The sequence below is a fragment of the Macrotis lagotis genome, chromosome 1, assembly GCF_037893015.1.
Source record: "Macrotis lagotis isolate mMagLag1 chromosome 1, bilby.v1.9.chrom.fasta, whole genome shotgun sequence".
In the NCBI taxonomy this organism is placed as follows: Eukaryota; Metazoa; Chordata; class Mammalia; order Peramelemorphia; family Peramelidae; genus Macrotis; species Macrotis lagotis.
In genome coordinates, this window is record NC_133658.1 from 626,795,742 (window position 1) to 626,812,729 (window position 16,988).

Below are 16,988 nucleotides of genomic sequence, written 5' to 3' on the forward strand. Positions count from 1 at the left end.
GGCAGATAGCCTCAAATTGTCCTTAATTGTTGCACTGATGGAATGAGTGAGTCCATTAAGATTGATCATCAACCCCATGATGTTGTTATGGTGTACAGTGTTTTTCTGGTTCTGCTCATCTCATTCAGCATCAGTTCATCCCTCTAGGTTTCTCTGAATTTCTATCCTTCCTGGTTTCTAATAGAACAATAGTGTTTCATAATGCACATATGCCACAATTTGTTCAGCCATTCCCCAATAAATAGTCTTTTTGGCAAATATATGTTTACCCATTGTAGTTGTGCTTTCTGGAGTAGAGTTTGCTTAATTTTAGAAATGACCTCAGTGTCTGGTATGTTCTCTTGCTGGATGATCTTCAGAATCTTCCTAAGACAACTCAGATGGAAGAGATTTGATTTCTTGCATTAGAACTGCTATACTAGGTAGGTTTCATAGGCATACAACAATGAGGTCAGCACAATGGCTCTGTAGACCTTCAGTTTGGTAGTCAGTCTAATACCTCTTCTCTACTACACTTTTCTTCCTAGCCTCCAAACTCTGAACTGGTTAGTTTGACAATGCATGTATCAATCCTTTTATCAATGTGCACTTCCTTGGAAAGTATACTGCCAGCATAAGTGACCTTTTCTCCAGCATTAAACATATATGTAATTGAATGATGAAGGTCTATTGAGAATACCATGCTAGTGTTTCCCTCATCTCTTTAGGATTATGTCCTTTTCACTAATCAATGTGGCTCCATCAGCCTTGAGTAGTTGAGATGCACCGTGGGTCTTTGGACCATAAATAGTCTTCACGTCCCATAGGAGAGAATTCAGCATGTTCAACAAGCTCTCAAATAGTAGAAATAGCTATCCTTCAACAAGGTCTAGTTCAGGGAACAGTTCTTATAGGAAGTTATTTTTTCTTCCTATTTGGTAATTTCTGCTTCTTGAAATTACTTGTTTTTTATTTATTTGTTTTACACCTGGTGTCCCTAGTAGAATATAAAGTATTTGAGGAAAAAGACTGTTTTTTCCCCCTTTATGACCCTGTCTCTTGGACCTGCTCTTGTTGACTGATACAAGGAAATATTTGTTGATTCTGTTAGTTATTCCTCCAAAAGCTAATTCGAATTAATTAAGGGTACAGTACAATTATACTCCAGGTGATCTATATAAATCCCTCCTAGATCTGCCATGCAAATACCATGATATTCTTCTTAGAAAAAGCTCAGAACCCAAACAGACCCTGGAAGGAGGTCACCACCACCAAAACAAAAAATACTACTTTCATTCTTGACTCAAAACAGTCTCCCTTCCTTCCTTCCTTCCTTCCTTCCTTCCTTCCTTCCTTCCTTCCTTCCTCCCTCCCTCCCTCCCTTCCTTCCTTCCTTCCTTCCTTCCTTCCTTCCTTCCTTCCTTCCTTCCTTCCTTCCTTCCTTCCTTCCTTCCTCCTCTAGATGGCATGAAATATTACTCAAATAATTAATATAAAATCTGCTATTTATTATGTGGTCCAAATAGCCTGTGCCCTTAGTGGTATTCTATTGTCAGGTCATTGCCCATGATTCTCAGATTCTGACACTTAATATGTGATAAACATAGTTTATTGCACATAAAATAAATTGAAAATGAAAATAAATCAAATATTTCACTGCAGACACAATAATTACTATCTTCCTCTAAAGGTTTCTATATTTCCCTCCTAGACATTCATTGTGGATGAGAAAATTCCCCAGTCCAAAGAGGATTGTTTGCTTAGTCATCGCAGGCTCATCCTGAGGTAGAAGAAGATTTTTTCATTGATTCATGATCTAGTTGGGAGCAGGATTAGAGATAGTTCAGAATCTTCTTCAAATCATGGCAGTTTTGGTTATATGATCCCCTCATCTCTAGCAGTATCTGATCACTGTGGCCATTCCTGTCTCTGGAAATAAAAAGAGGAAGAATGAAAAACAACAACAAAAAACAAATTGCAATTCAAAACACATTTTTGTTAGCCACTTTTATTCAGTTATGAAATACCTTGTCACATAAAGGTCTTTTGTAGCCTGAGATCAATCCTACTTCTACTATTCACTCTCACAAAGAAATTAGGGACAAAGATTTATAATTATTAATTTCAAAAATTATCTGTATTAGAGTGATAAAGCATTAGATTTGAAGACAGGAAGATGTAGTTCAAATTCCACCTGTGGATAGGTCTTTAACTTCTTTCAGGTGCCTCTTCTATAAAATGAGAGAACTGGACTCAATAATCTTTAAGGTCCCTTATTGCACTGATTTTATTTTGTTATCTCTCTGAATCCAGGATATAGGAAACAAAGCAAAATACTCCTAGGTTACATTTTTTGTATCTCTAATTCCTTATATAGTATTTTGCACATAAGTAGATACTTAATGAACCTCTGATGTTGAATAGAATTGTGCAACTTATAGTAGAAAAGATGGTATAGTCTAAAGTCTTTGTATATCTTTAAGACCACTTGTAAATGCTGTCATTATCTATTTTAACACTTCAAGAAGCCTGCATTTATAAAATAGTGAAAAAGAATTCTGGTTTTGGAGTCATTTTCTTTCAAAAACATCATTTCATTCCCCCACTTAATGGTAACCCCTTCTTATCACTGTGTATTCTTTATATACATATGTATATATATCTGTTATTACAATCTTTTCTATTGCTATCTCTTATTTGTATTGTAGGCACTTTTGATTGATTAATTTGGAAGGGGAGGGTTCAGGTTAATGACTGCTCTAGCTGTTATGTTTTTGTCCTAATGCAGAATGTGAATAAGAAAATGCAATAGTTTCACAGGATGCATTTTATCAAGACAAATTCATTATCATCAATTTGGTGAAGCTTATTTGCTTGATGGTTTATCTCTTGTGAATGTTTTACTCCAGGCAGACTTTTTCCCAAATGCCCAAGGCTGATTCCTGACATAAATAGATTGTGTGGTTTGACTTGATAGGAACACAAGGTACTACTGGCTCAAAGATATCTATTCAATTGCCTTAATATCTGAAATTCTCACCATTATGCAGTCATTTCTTTTGTTAAGACATTATCTTTAGAAGACTATTTCAGTGAATACTCATGTTCTTTCAGGGGTAATTCATTACTATATCAATCCAGATTAGTTTGTCAGATTAGCTAGCTTTCCCATAACCTTGTAGGACAATGAGGTAATGGAACATAAGCAGGTTTTTTAGAGTTAGAGCAATTAGACAACTAAAGAGAATGGGGTGCTGTGCAAATGTGCAGACCTTTGTATTACATGTCCTCTATATCGAGAATACACTCTCTTCTCATTTCTGCCTGCTATTTTTTGTCATCCTTCAGCTCTCAACTTGGATCTCACCTTCAGGAGGCTGCCTTTCCCAGTTGTTCTCCATACTCTTTGCATTATCTTCCATTTATACTGTATATATTTTACATATTGTCACTTCTCTTGACTTCTTGAGAGCCGGGTCTATGCTTTTGCCTTTCTTCCTATACCCACTGCTTAGTACATTGTTATTAATAAATGCAAGTAAGAGGTGCTGTCTATATGTGTAAACATGGGGAAAGGGAGGGAGTATTTAAAGATGTAAGGTTTTGAAGTTGATAAAATCCCCCATCTTCACAAGATAGAGTGGTTAAGTAGTATGTATACACTTTCACTGGAAACCTTGTACAAGGTGGTCCCATAGGATCTGAGCCCCATGTTCAGAAGGGCTCTATCCCTGTAGAGCCATCTTTTCAGTCTTGAGTACATCTGCCTCACTTCATTTACCACAATTACCTTTTCAATAATCAAGTTCTTTTCTTGCCTTTATATCTTCTTCTTTCTCTCAGTTAAAGTGTCCTATTACAAAGGGGAATCTTACCTTTGCTGTTGGTCCCTGGGGTTTTAACTCTATTTTTAATGAAGAATTCACATGCCAAGCTAACTGGATTGAATTGAAACACAGGAAAATATATAGAGAACTAAGACAAAAAATGAATATGAAATCATTGGAGTGCCTGTGTTTTCTGTCTTAATGGAAGATATGCTTCAATCTTAGGGGATTTGTTCATCTTCTTTATTTCCCAGAAATTGAGGGTGGACTTCCAAGGTTGGTCATTAAAGCCAGGGTAACAGAAAAGTTGATGGAAAAATGTCTTGGCAAAACTTCTTAGCTTCAAAAATTTGTCCAAGGATGGCCTTATTCCTACCTTGTTGTTTTTCTCTGTTACCAATACAATGTGTATTTAAAGGTCAATTACTTTTAATATTATCTTAATAAAACTTTATTGGAAAGGTGAAACTGTTCTGAGAAAAAAGCACACAACTCATTTGAACCCAACCAGACAGGAATTTGGGATTATAGTAATCCCATCATTCTTCCTCTGCACTAGGGCAGATAATTGAGAATTGACTATATTGATATTGGCTAAAACTCTTATGGGTTGCACTAATTGATGAATTTGGTTTGATTTTGCATCCTTGGAGTTATGGAGCTCATGAAAACATTATGCAAATTTATGAAAAACAAAATGAAAATGGTTATTTGGAGCCAAGATCCTCAGTGACTTTTTAAAATATAAACCCATGCCACAATTTCCAACTGTGGTCATTTATTTTTGCTGTCTAATGAATGTAATCTCTATTGTTTTAACTATGCAGGTTTTCTTCTTTTGGGGAGGAAATTTTTAATTTTGTTGGGAATTAAGTCACTATTGCCACATTTCAAACAGACTATTAGTGAATAGAACTGTACATGGTGTTAGGAAGATATAAGTCTCATACTGACTAGGCACATGCCAATGAAAAAAAACACAACTTCTCTGAGATTCTCAGTTAAATAATAATAATAATAAAAATAATAATAATTATTTTAGTATTTAGCTCAGGTAAGTGGCAACTGAGATAGGTAGTTTTGTGACATGTGGATAGAATTCTATACCTGAAATTAGGAAGATCTGAATTCAGATTTGAATTTAGCTACTTATTAGTTGTATCTCCCTCAAGAAGTCACTTAACCCCTATCTGCCTTGGTTTCCTGAAATGTAAAATGGGGATAAAAATACTGCCTATCTTCCAGAATTGTTGTGAGGATCAAATGAAGTAATATTTTCAAAAAATTTACCCAGCACTTGGCTCAGTTAACATTAAATAAATCCTTGTCTCCTTTCTACATCACAGGGCTATTACATGATCAAATAATGTAATTATCAAAATAAGATAAATTGTGTCACAAAATACTGAAGACTATCAAATTATTAGGAAAGTATGACTTTACCAATAAATAGAATCTGAGTTTATCCAGCTACCTAAAACCCTAAATGAAGGAGAAATTTCCCTTTTATAGGATTTGATAAATATGGAACAAAGAACAGGACTTTGTAGGCAGGACACAAGTTATGATTGGTTATATGACCTCAACATCATGAATAATGAAGTCAATAGAACTGGTTATAGAAGTGAGGAATGGGGCAACAATATGATTGATTGGAAACTGGGAATGAAGGACTACCAGCAGCACCCTTTTTGTGTCCTGTAACTATGTTCATTGTTTGAATTCCCCTGCAAGATCATAGATAGTCTAACAGTCATCCCTAAAGGATAGCTTGGTGGTATATACATACTGGTATATGCGTACTGGAGCAAACACCTTGGTGTTCATCTTCATTCCTCAAGGATAACAGATTTCTTGAGGCTAGAATAGAGCACTAATTAGTAGGAGAACTATATTTCCAAACTTAACTCATTGCAGGTTTCTGAATTTCTGAACTAAGTTCAGAGACTAAGAACCATGACCTAAGCAGTAAGAGGACAAAAATCAATTAATTGTAAAGAAGATCAATTGAAAAATGTTACAGAATCACTCTTGATTATTTCAGTATCATTATATGAGGGAAAAGAAGCTTACCATGTGCTGGACACTGTTCTGGAAACCAGAGATACAAATAAAGGTAGATAATAAGGGCAATGCACTTTGCACACTATAAAATACCCTTTCAACAGAAGTTACTTTCATCTGACATTTGTCTATTTGTTGTTCTTCAATCTCGTTTGACTTTTCGTGACCCCATTTGGGGTTTTCTTGGCAAAGATACTAGAGAGGTTTGTCAGTTCCTTCTCCAGTTTGTTTTATAGATGAGGAAACTGAGCTAAATAGAATTAAGTAGTAGATTAATAGATAGGAAGATAAATCTAGATTTTTAGATTGATAAATAACAGACAGATTAGAGATATGATATGATTAGAGATAATAAAATAGAATTGTTAAATAGAATAGAGACAGACGAGTATGTGTGTGTGTATTAGAGAGAGATGATAGATATAGATTGATATAGGCTTGTGTGTGTGTGTGTGTGTGTGTGTGTGTGTGTGCGCTCAAGCATTTACATGTATACATAGAATTTGGAATCTAGATAGGCTCTGGAGTCTAAAGGTCCTAGGCTTGCAAACTTCCATACTACTCGTGCAACCATGAACTAATCATATCAGTTCCTTAGGTTTCAGTTTCCTCATCTTGAACTAGGTGAAGGTAGGGTAGAAGATCTCTGAAATCCCTTGCAATTGTATGATTCCTATTTTGCCTCTTAATTTTTGTTTTCTTTTGAAACTAAAGAGAAACAAATAATCAAAGTATACTTTCAGTCTGTTTATCTGGGAAAGGAATAACTTTGGAAGATTCCAGACCACAAGATATGAGAATCTAGAATTTAATGAGAAGGTTCAGGATTAAGTGACTTAATCAGGAATATCTAGATAGTGCCTGCAGCTAGTTTTGAACTCAAGATTTCATGATTCCAGTTTGGTGCTCTATCTACTTTGCCACCTAGCTGACCTTGCAAATAGTAGGCATGTAATAAATGCTTGTAGGATTGGCTCCTCACTAACGCATTGCCTGTCAGAATCCTTAGCATCTATTTTCCGATCCTTTTTTAGTCTTTACTTTTTGTGTCTTTCAGTGTTGGAGGTAGGGAAAATTTATTCATAGAAAAAGAACTGGTGCAGAAATAAAATGAAATAAATGTTTCATTTGACCAAATCAACACTTCTTTGTTTTAGGATGTTCTATGTGTGCTTTCAACACTGGATAAAAAGAGTTGAATATCAAGAACTGTTAGAAATGCTTATTTTAGGGGCAGCTAGGTGGTGCAGTGGATAAAGTACCAGCTATGGTGTCAGGAATACCTGGGTTCAAATCCGGTCTCAGACACTTAATAATTACCTAGCTGTGTGGCCTTGGCCAAGCCACTTAACCCCATTTGACTTGAAAAAAACCTAAAAAAAATGCTCATTTTAATAAAGTTTTCTTGACACCTTAGAATACTTAAGAATAGATTGGTAATGCTATAAGATCTTCACGATTGAGAGTGAGTTGGGGGGAAAGAAGATAAATTCAGGGGCAAGAGATTAAATTAGGTTTGTAGACCATGCATTTAGTCTTCTTAGAAGACTATAATGATTGTTGGGCATAAGGAAGGGGAAGGAGTTGAGGCACAAACTTAGACTCATGCCTTTAAAATAAAATTATCCTACAGTGCTGACTCTTTGTTTAATGGCATAAATCAATCTCTTATTTACCTTAACAGAGTTAGTATAGTGTATTAGAACTTGGAGTTGAGGGAAATCTATATGTAAATCCTGGCTCTTTAATTTACTATCTGTGTGAATGTCGGAGTGTCACTTAACCTCTCTGAGCATCAATTTTTGTTTTTAGCTATAAAATGGAGGTATATCACATGTAGCATTTATCCAACAGGACTATTCTGGAAAAACAGAAATAAAGTGCTTTGCAAACCTTTGTGTTTTGTGTAACTTCCAGCTATGTAACAGGGTGATCATTCTCAATTCGATGTTATAATTACAGAAGGAGGGGGCATCGGTAGAAAGGTAGAGAGGAGAAATGACAGGGAGGTGAGTTTGGTACTTTCCCTGGGACCCAGAAAAAGGGGCCTGAGGCAAATTATACATGAAAGTTCATCTTCTTTAAGAATATAGCCTTTTCTAAAGACTCAGAATATAGGTCACTGCATCAGCAAAATTAATCCATTTACTAGTTAAGCATGAGTTTTTGTAAAATTTGAATACCTTCTCATTATTCTTTTTCTGTCTTCTTATTGCCAAACTTGAATTTTTTTCTCCTCACTCTTCACCCTTTCCCCATAGTCTGAATTCAAATTTCTATTCAAATTTTACATCCAGGGAGAAACCTCAACTAAACTCTCTAGCTTAGTTTAGTAAGATTTAGAGCTGAGAGACACCTTAGAAATAATTTAATTCCATATCCTTAATTTTTCAGATATATTGACTAAGGGTCAGTGAAGTTAAGGAACTTGCTCAGTGTGACACAATTAGAAAGTGTCCCAGTGACATTTTGAAACCGAGTTCCTCTGACAATAAATTCAACACTTGCTCCTTCTGCTTCTCATGTCATTTTTACCTTTCCCCCATGTATGAAAACTTCCCTCTCTCTCCCTGATTTAAATCAATTACAAAGTCATGTGGATTCCACAACTAAAAACATTTGTTATCTTTTCTCAATTTTTGACCTTACTACCTGTTAATAGACTATAATATCAAAACACAAGGATTTTTATACCAGTCTGCTAATAGATTTTATTTTGTCCATATTTTCCTCCTTCAATCCACCCTTCATATCACTAAATAATTTTTAAAGAATATATGGTTATGTAACTTTTCATAAAAAATCCATAATGACTTCTGATTATCTAAAAATGCCTGGTATTTAATGCTATAACCACACCATAGGCAAAGGATTAAGCTGGATTAAAAATGGGAATCAGATTTTTTCTTTCATAACCATTCTTTGTTATTTGTATTGGTATATGGTAAGCTTATAGTCATGAAGCAAAGTCAGCATGACATAGAGGATAGAAAACTGATTCCACAATGAGAAATAACTAGGCTCAAATGTTACCTCAGGTAAATATTGGCTGTGTGGTTGAACAAAGCACTTCTTTAAGTCCTCTGATCAAGACTCTTAAGTTTCAGAGGAGGTACAGACTTGCATTCTTTGAGAGCAAGCTCTTAATGACAGGTCTAATCCCAATCCTAAATAGTATTAGGTTGGTGTCTTGCCATGGTCAGTGAAAGACTAGTCATATATATGACTCACATATGATGACTACCTCTATTTAAGGATATGATTCAGCCATCCAATTCCCAAAATGGTTTAAGGATAGAGAGATATGATTATTTGGTAACTTCTTATAGTTCCATTTTCTGTGAGGGATATCTGTTCCTCAAGACAGTCTCTGAAGATATCCTATACAAATATCAAACACAGTACTTAGGTAATCTATACAGTGGCAAGCAATTGTCTGCCAATTCAGGCTCCATTTTTTGAGAGGACTATATTTTTTTGTCTTATTAGTCCAAACTTCTCAAAATTTCAGAATCTCTTATTTGAGGAGGAGATATGGTGTTATCTTTTGTTCTCAACCGAATCCATATTTTGGGTTTTTAGGGTTTATAATTGTTCTGTGGGACTAAAAAGGATGGCCATCCTTTTTTTTTCCAAGGCAATGGAGTTAAGTGACTTGCCCAAGGTCACACAACTAGGTAATTTTAAGTGTCTGAGGTCACATTTGAACTCAGATCCTCCTAACTCCAGGGCCCATGCTCTATCCACTCTGCCACCTAGTTGCCCCCAAAGATGGCTATCCTTAAAAGACTTTTATATTGAACATTCCTGGGAATCTTCTTGGTCACATGGCCTTATAGATGATCATTTAGCTCTGTATAAAATCCTGGAGAATGTGAGTTCTGTCACTGAGAGGATTCTTACTACTTCAAAAGTGTAAAAGGCAAGCAGAAATATTCGAATGTACATGTATATATATATGACATATATGAGTATATATGTGAATCTGTGTATAAATTTATTAAACACTACACCAGCAAAAAAGTATCATAATATATATCTCTATATACAACTACATCTATTTGTATGTAAATATACTAACTAATATAAATATTCCTATCTTTCCTAGAAATCTCTCTTATTTAGGGGTGGGGGGGCTGTTCCTGTAATTATATTCTAATCTCTCCATATAAACAGAACTCAACAGGTGACTTAACATTCTTTCATCTAGGTCATACTTATTTCTTGATACACATCACTCTTTCTTCTTAGGTTTTTATTATTTATTTTTTTATCCTCCATGTTACTAGAGTTTTCTTTTTCTGATGAATCCACACAAATCAGAGGTTTAGGTATGCAACAGCAAAATGGGAAGTAAAGGAAAGAGAGAGAATCATATGGCCAGTATATTGCTGCCCTAAGAAGTTTATATACTGAGCAACCTAGGGGAAGTAGAAAAGTACAACACAAACCTCAGGATAGCAGTTGATAAAGAAAGGAGGTGATGTGTTAAAGGTGATACTGAAGACAAATAACGTTGAGTGTGACCCAATTTGGGAACGTTTTTCACTTAAGCCTCTTATATTACAAAGAAAAATCATTACCATGTTAAGTACTATCCTTTTTGAGGTAGCAGAGCCAGACTAGTGGATTCACAGAATGATGCTGAATGGGGAACTTTGTTATTTAGGATTCTAAAAAACAAATCTTATCTTTCTGTTTTTCCATTGATTTTTCATTCTATTTTTATCTCTATGATAACTATTTAATGACTATAAAATCAGAAAAGAATTAATGGAAATATAACATACCCAATTATTTTTCAAGGTTAAATACTTTCTCCAAGTTTAACTTGTGTCCCATGTTCTAAGTTTGTAATGCTCTGTCTTAAATATAATGATAAACTTCAGCTGCTAAATCTAACAAATGAAGCTGCAGCTTTATTTCAATATTTTTTCCTGAGGTGCTTCATAAGCAATACAATTTTTTTTTCTGTTTGATTGGCTTCCTTATTGATTTTGTATGCCAACCTAAGGAAGGGACAAAATTTGAAACTGCTAGAGCAATGAGCTATCTAGAATTGTTGTGATTAGGGAGTGTGTCAAAAGGTCTACTATTATCTTGCTGCCTCCAGAAATACTTTGCACCACATTCTAGTCATCTTCTTGTCATCTGTTCTACCATATGTAATCTATTCATCCTCTACCTTTTCGACCCCTCTCTTTTTAGTTCTGAAATTGTGATTAAATCATTATTGTCATTGGCAATTCATCTTTGGTCCTAATCACCATTCCTTTAATTTTCCAACTAAAAGAATTGCCTCTTGGTCACCATTCCCTTCTCTATGTTTTTTCCTCCAATAAAATGTAAGGTTCTGGGGGGGGGGGTCAATATCTCTCTTATCTAAACAAGACTGAGTCAATTCAACAGCTGATAATAAGAATAGCCAAAGTTTTAGATTCATCCCTCCCCCAAGCAGCATAACTTATAGATAGAAGAAGGGACAGAAGCCAGGAATATCTAGGTTCAAATCCCTCATATGATACAGACTTGCTATGTGACTTTGGACAAGTGACTTAATGTATCAATGCCATATGGAATTCTCTGAGAATATAAATTGAAGAGTTATTACCTTTTTTTGGAATGAGTTTCCTCACCTGAAGGTTATTTATATCAATGGAAATACAGATATAATTCCTATTTTTTAAGAATAATCATATTGTCAAGGAGGTAATTATTAGGGAGCAAAGTCATTTTTTGTGATAATGCATGTAGTATATGTATTATTTATTATCTGTTTGCACAAAGTAAGCGCCATACACAGTGCCACGCAAATATTGCCTCTCAGATTCAAGACTTTAACATAGATATTTTGTCTCCATATTCAGAAATATTTCTACCTGACTACCACCTCTCTTCCTCTGTGTTAAAAAATTGTAGCTCTCTCACGTAAAAATTTGAAATGGGTAGAAACAGTTGAAAGGACATAAAGAATAGAAAAAAAAATCAAGTTAAATGAAGCAGGTTCCATACATGAAGAGTTATGTCCTGAAAAGTTTTAAAAAACCTTATGAAACAACTGAATAATAGTCATCTTTTGTCCTAAGTTATTCAATTTACATAATTATTCAATACATCAGTATTCAAGTTGCATAATGCCCAAATGGCAGCTACCATTATCCTGAAACAGAATAAATTAAAGAAGCTACTCAACCTAGGGCTCCCCCTAAATCTTGGTGTATCAAACAATGCATATGAGACACCCATTTGAATAATAATGAGAAACATTTGAGCCAAGGAGTTGTGTGGCTATCCTGTCCTTGGTGATTCTGTATATATTTTACTTGGAAATTTCCTTCTCATTCACTGACCCATTAAGTCCCTTGATATACAACTCCATTCCACAGTAAAAACCTCTTTTGCCTTTAACTGTATTTGTATATCCTGATTCTCTTGGGAAATCTTGAGCTTGGCTAGAACAATTGATGTCAAAATGATATTTGAACCTATACTTGTTTCGCTGATAAGGCTTCTACTAGAGAGATTCATAATCTGGGGTCTGTGAATGTGTTAATTTTTTTGATAAATGTATTTCAATACAATTGTTTTTCATTTTACTCTTATGTATTTTATTTTTTTTTGCATTTAAAACATTATTCTGCCCATAGTCTTCATCAGACTGTCAAAAGAGTTTGTAAGACTTAAAATGCTTTAATATAGTAGGTGTCTGCTGGAAATGAATGAATAAGTTGAAAAATTATTTAGACAGATTGCAAGCAACTAGTAACTCATGTGTCACTGCATTTAAAAAAATTAGCTTGCTTTAGTAAATTCAAACTGGATAATTTTTTTTAGGTTTTTTTTTTTGCAAGGTAATGGGGTTAAGTGACTTGCCCAAGGCCATACAGCTAGGTAATTATAAAGTATATGAGGCTGGATCTGAACTCAGGTACTCCTGATTCCAGGGCCGGTGCTCTATCCACTGCCCCACCTAACTGCCCCAAACTGGATGATTTTTTAAAAGAGGGTCCAGATTATTTAAACATCATTTCACTATTCCTTATTTAAATATGATTTTAATGTCCAGGTTAACAGTTAAAGAACTAACATAAAACATTGATTCACTCAACTTCATTCTATTCTGTAACTACAGAGAAGGCTGAAAATAGCTATATAGAACAATACTGCATCTTTTTGTGAATTAGTCCTCAAGCAGCATATCTTGTTAAAGAGAACAACACATTACTGGACTTGGGTAATCTTTTTTTCATCAGTGTGGAATTTGTATTTTTAATTGTCAAACTAATTACTGTAGATTTCTCTTAGAGCAGTTTATATGGTTCTGTGGGCAATTGGTAGACTACTATTATTTCTTTTAGAGTCTTATAATGGATCAAGTTTTGAAAGAGATAAAAATCCAGATAAATTGAGTTACAAAGACAGAACCTCCAAATTCTGCATTGCTACTTGCCGACCTTAGTTGTTTTTCCTATGGATTGGAAGAGTTCTGTTCCTATAGAACACCAGGTTTGATTGTAATTTGTTGACATTACAAATGGGGCCGGGATGCAAATTGACTGGAGGGACTGTGGAGACAGTGTAGAAGCCCCAATTAATTTAGCAGCATGGGATGAAACCACATCTGTGAGTTGTTATAAATGAGGTCAATGTGTATCTGTCTGTGTGTGCGTGTGTGTATGAGTCTGTGTGAGTTCGATTTCTTTTGTAATAAGCTCTGGGATCTCAAGTGCACACTTTCTGAACCCTTACAGTTTCTCTCTTTCTGCCAGTTTTGAAAGCCACGGGGGATGGAAACTTGCTGTATTAAGGTATTAGTCCATGTCACTGTAAACAGATATGCTCCTAAAAATAGCTTCCCTATGATTCTAATTACTCTAAGGATAGAAAAGCTCATCTTGCAATTCTTACTGAACTTCAGTCCGATAGTTATTTGTTTTACTCATTTGTTTTACTCATATACTGTAGAACACTCACTGTTTCTTAGTAGAACATGCCATAGGTCACTCATCAGATGCCCATTCTAATTGTGTCTTGACAAAGAGGCAATAAATATGAACAGCATCTAAAGCTGTAAATAGAACATACCCTCTAATGAAATACTAGCACTGTGACTCATGGAAGGAGGAATGATCTTGAATCTTGGTTCCAATAACCCAGTAATCTGAGAAAAATTCTCATGTAGCACCAATGATAGATGGAAGGCAGGATAAATACAAGATCAAGAAGGATTTTAGACTGAGTCTGAACAATTAAAAAGAATCAGTCAATTAAGAATATATCTATGGGGTGGCTAGGTGGCGCAGTGAATAGAGCACCAGCCTTGGAGTCAGGAATACCTGGGTTCAAATCTGACCTCAGACACTTAAAAATTACCTAGCCATGTGTCCTTGGGTAAGCCACTTAATCCCCATTGTCTTGAAAAATCTAAAAAAAAAGTTAAAAAAAAGAATATATCTAATATATCTACATGAGGTTGACTTAGTGAGCCAATAAAAATCCCACAACTCCCTTCTTATTCCACCCATTTCACTTGGCAAGGAAAAAGAGGACACCTCTAGACCATTTTTACATCACTAACACTCTATGACCTCTTTGTAAGGTCATAAGATTCACAACTACCAGTTTCTTCCTATTATCTTCATAAAAACCTGCTGATATCCAGATTGTGTTCTCATATCATGTGGCTTTAGAATTTTCCTTTTCATTCTATCACCTTCTATAATTCTCATGATATCAATATATACAATGATGACCTATTTAGCAAAACCCAGAATCATCTCAATATTTGGAAGTCCAAGGAATTTAAGCTGTATTTTACTTCAGCTACTAACTAGCACATCAACTTCTTTGAAGTTGTTTGAAATTGCACATTTCCACAATGTTGAATTCTGAACTTCCTTCTGAAGGAAGGAAGAGGATATATATATATATATATATATATATATATATATATATATATATATATATATATATATTCTTTATTTTCCATATATTTCATATTTCAATTTTCTATATAGAGAACTTCTTTTTCTGTTTCAAAGAAAATTTTATTTCTGAATTTTTTTATTTTTATTTTACTTAATATTTACTTCCTCCTTTCTTACTTATGGTCTATTGAGTATGACCGGAAAAAATGATGAAACCTTTTCTGAGTTCATTTTTACTTTTGCTATCTAATTTCAGTTAGACTCCCTCCAGTTTTAGTAATCCTCCTTTCTCCTTTAATCCTTACTCTATTCCCCCATAGTAGTTTTTCCAACACTTTTCTATATTCCTCAAAACTTGACTATTACCCAAAAATTCAGTTTCAGTGATTATCTTTTACTTTGCTTTGTTGGAAAGAACAAGGTCATCTGATGGGTCTCAAATGGGAAGAAAATTGGAGGATATATGATGAATTGTTAAGAAATAGATGGAAGAATAATGTGGATTAGTGTGTGGTAAACATCTATTCACAAAGATTAGGTGCCAATCTTGCCCTTGAAAATTATTAGTTGTGAAAGCATAGGTACTGTTTTCATGTGTAAAATTTTCCAGTTGGCGTTAGGAGTTATTTAGAACCTCATCCCTATATCCCTTTCCAGTCTTCATTCTTTTTTTGTGAAAAATTTATATTCTTTTCCAAATAGATATCAACATTTTTAACATTATTTTTAAAAAATTGAGTTCTAAATTCTTTCTCTTTCCTATTCTCACTTCTTCCTTGAGAAAACAAGGGATTTGATATAGATTATGTCTTGCAGTCATATAAAATATATTTCTATATTAGTCATTTTTTGAAAGAAAACATAAAACAAAGACCCAAGAAAAACAATGTTCAAAAAATATGCTTCTATTTGCAGTGAGATTCCATTAGTTCTTTCTCTTGAGGTAGATAGCCTTATTCATAATAAATCACAAGGAATTATCTTCTTGCATGTTATCCCTACCCCACAAATATATACATTCTTTGACCCCGCTATTATGGTTCAGTATAATTGCTTATCACATTAGAGGACTTATAATAAGTTGGTGGCTGAGTTAGAGTTTATTAAGTGTTTTCTATGTTCTAAGTACTGAGTTAAGTGCTGAGAGCATCAATAAAACATTTTAAAAAATTCATAAGACAATGAATCCAACTTCAAAAATTGGACAGAAGTAAAGCAGGATAATTTAAATTTAGCATATACATAAAAGTTAGATGAGAATAGGTTCAAAATGTTCATATATAATCTTTTTTTCCCTTAAATATTGGAATACGGCTAAGTTCCCAATAAAAAAAAATGACAGGAGGGAGTTTTGATAAGCAGTAGGGATAGCTTTTATTCTGAGGCAGAAGAAAAGGAGAAGGATCCTGACAAAGGCCTTGGAGAAATGATAGTGATTTAGGGGACCAAGAGTATAGGGAGTGTTGATAACAGTTGGAGGCAAATTTCCTTAATCTTTTGTTGGCATTGTTAAGAGAATCTTACTTCTCCCTTAATCATCTAATTTAGGCTACAGTTGAGGGCCTATCTGATCAGGATTGCATTTTCTTTTGGTGGGGCAGCCAATGCACAGGTACTGGAAACTAAGACCATCTATAAGAGACCCCTCCCCAAAAGGCAAAATCTCCAATTCAGGACTTGGGTCACTCTCAGGTCACCACTCCTCCCATGGACTCTGAGGGAGAATTTCAGATTTGGGGAAGGGCTCACTCTCTTTTACCATTCCAGACTCATATTAAGCCTTGGTAGTTAGTCTGCCTAGATCAATTAGCAATCCATGTGGCCTTTTCCTTAATCTCTACTTAACTTTCCTATCACTTTATTTTTTTTTTTGTTGTAACTTTTTTTTAATAAATCTCTATTTTCTTTCCACACCTGCAATCCTGGGTCTCTGAATTGTGATTCCTCATGAAGGGACTCTCTGTCTTGACCTGGGAAATTGGATCAAGTTCCATAGGTGAGGAGAAGCACACCTCTTTTTAGATCCAAGATTTCTAGAAAAGTAGGAAATTTACATTGGACCTCTTTTACCCCCATTCCTGTGAGTGTTCTGTCCTTTCACCCAGAGATAGCAAAAGTTGAAGTGTTAAAGAGAATAGTGAAGACTTAAAGTTTGGATATTACCTAAGAGATAATCCTACTTTCTTATTGG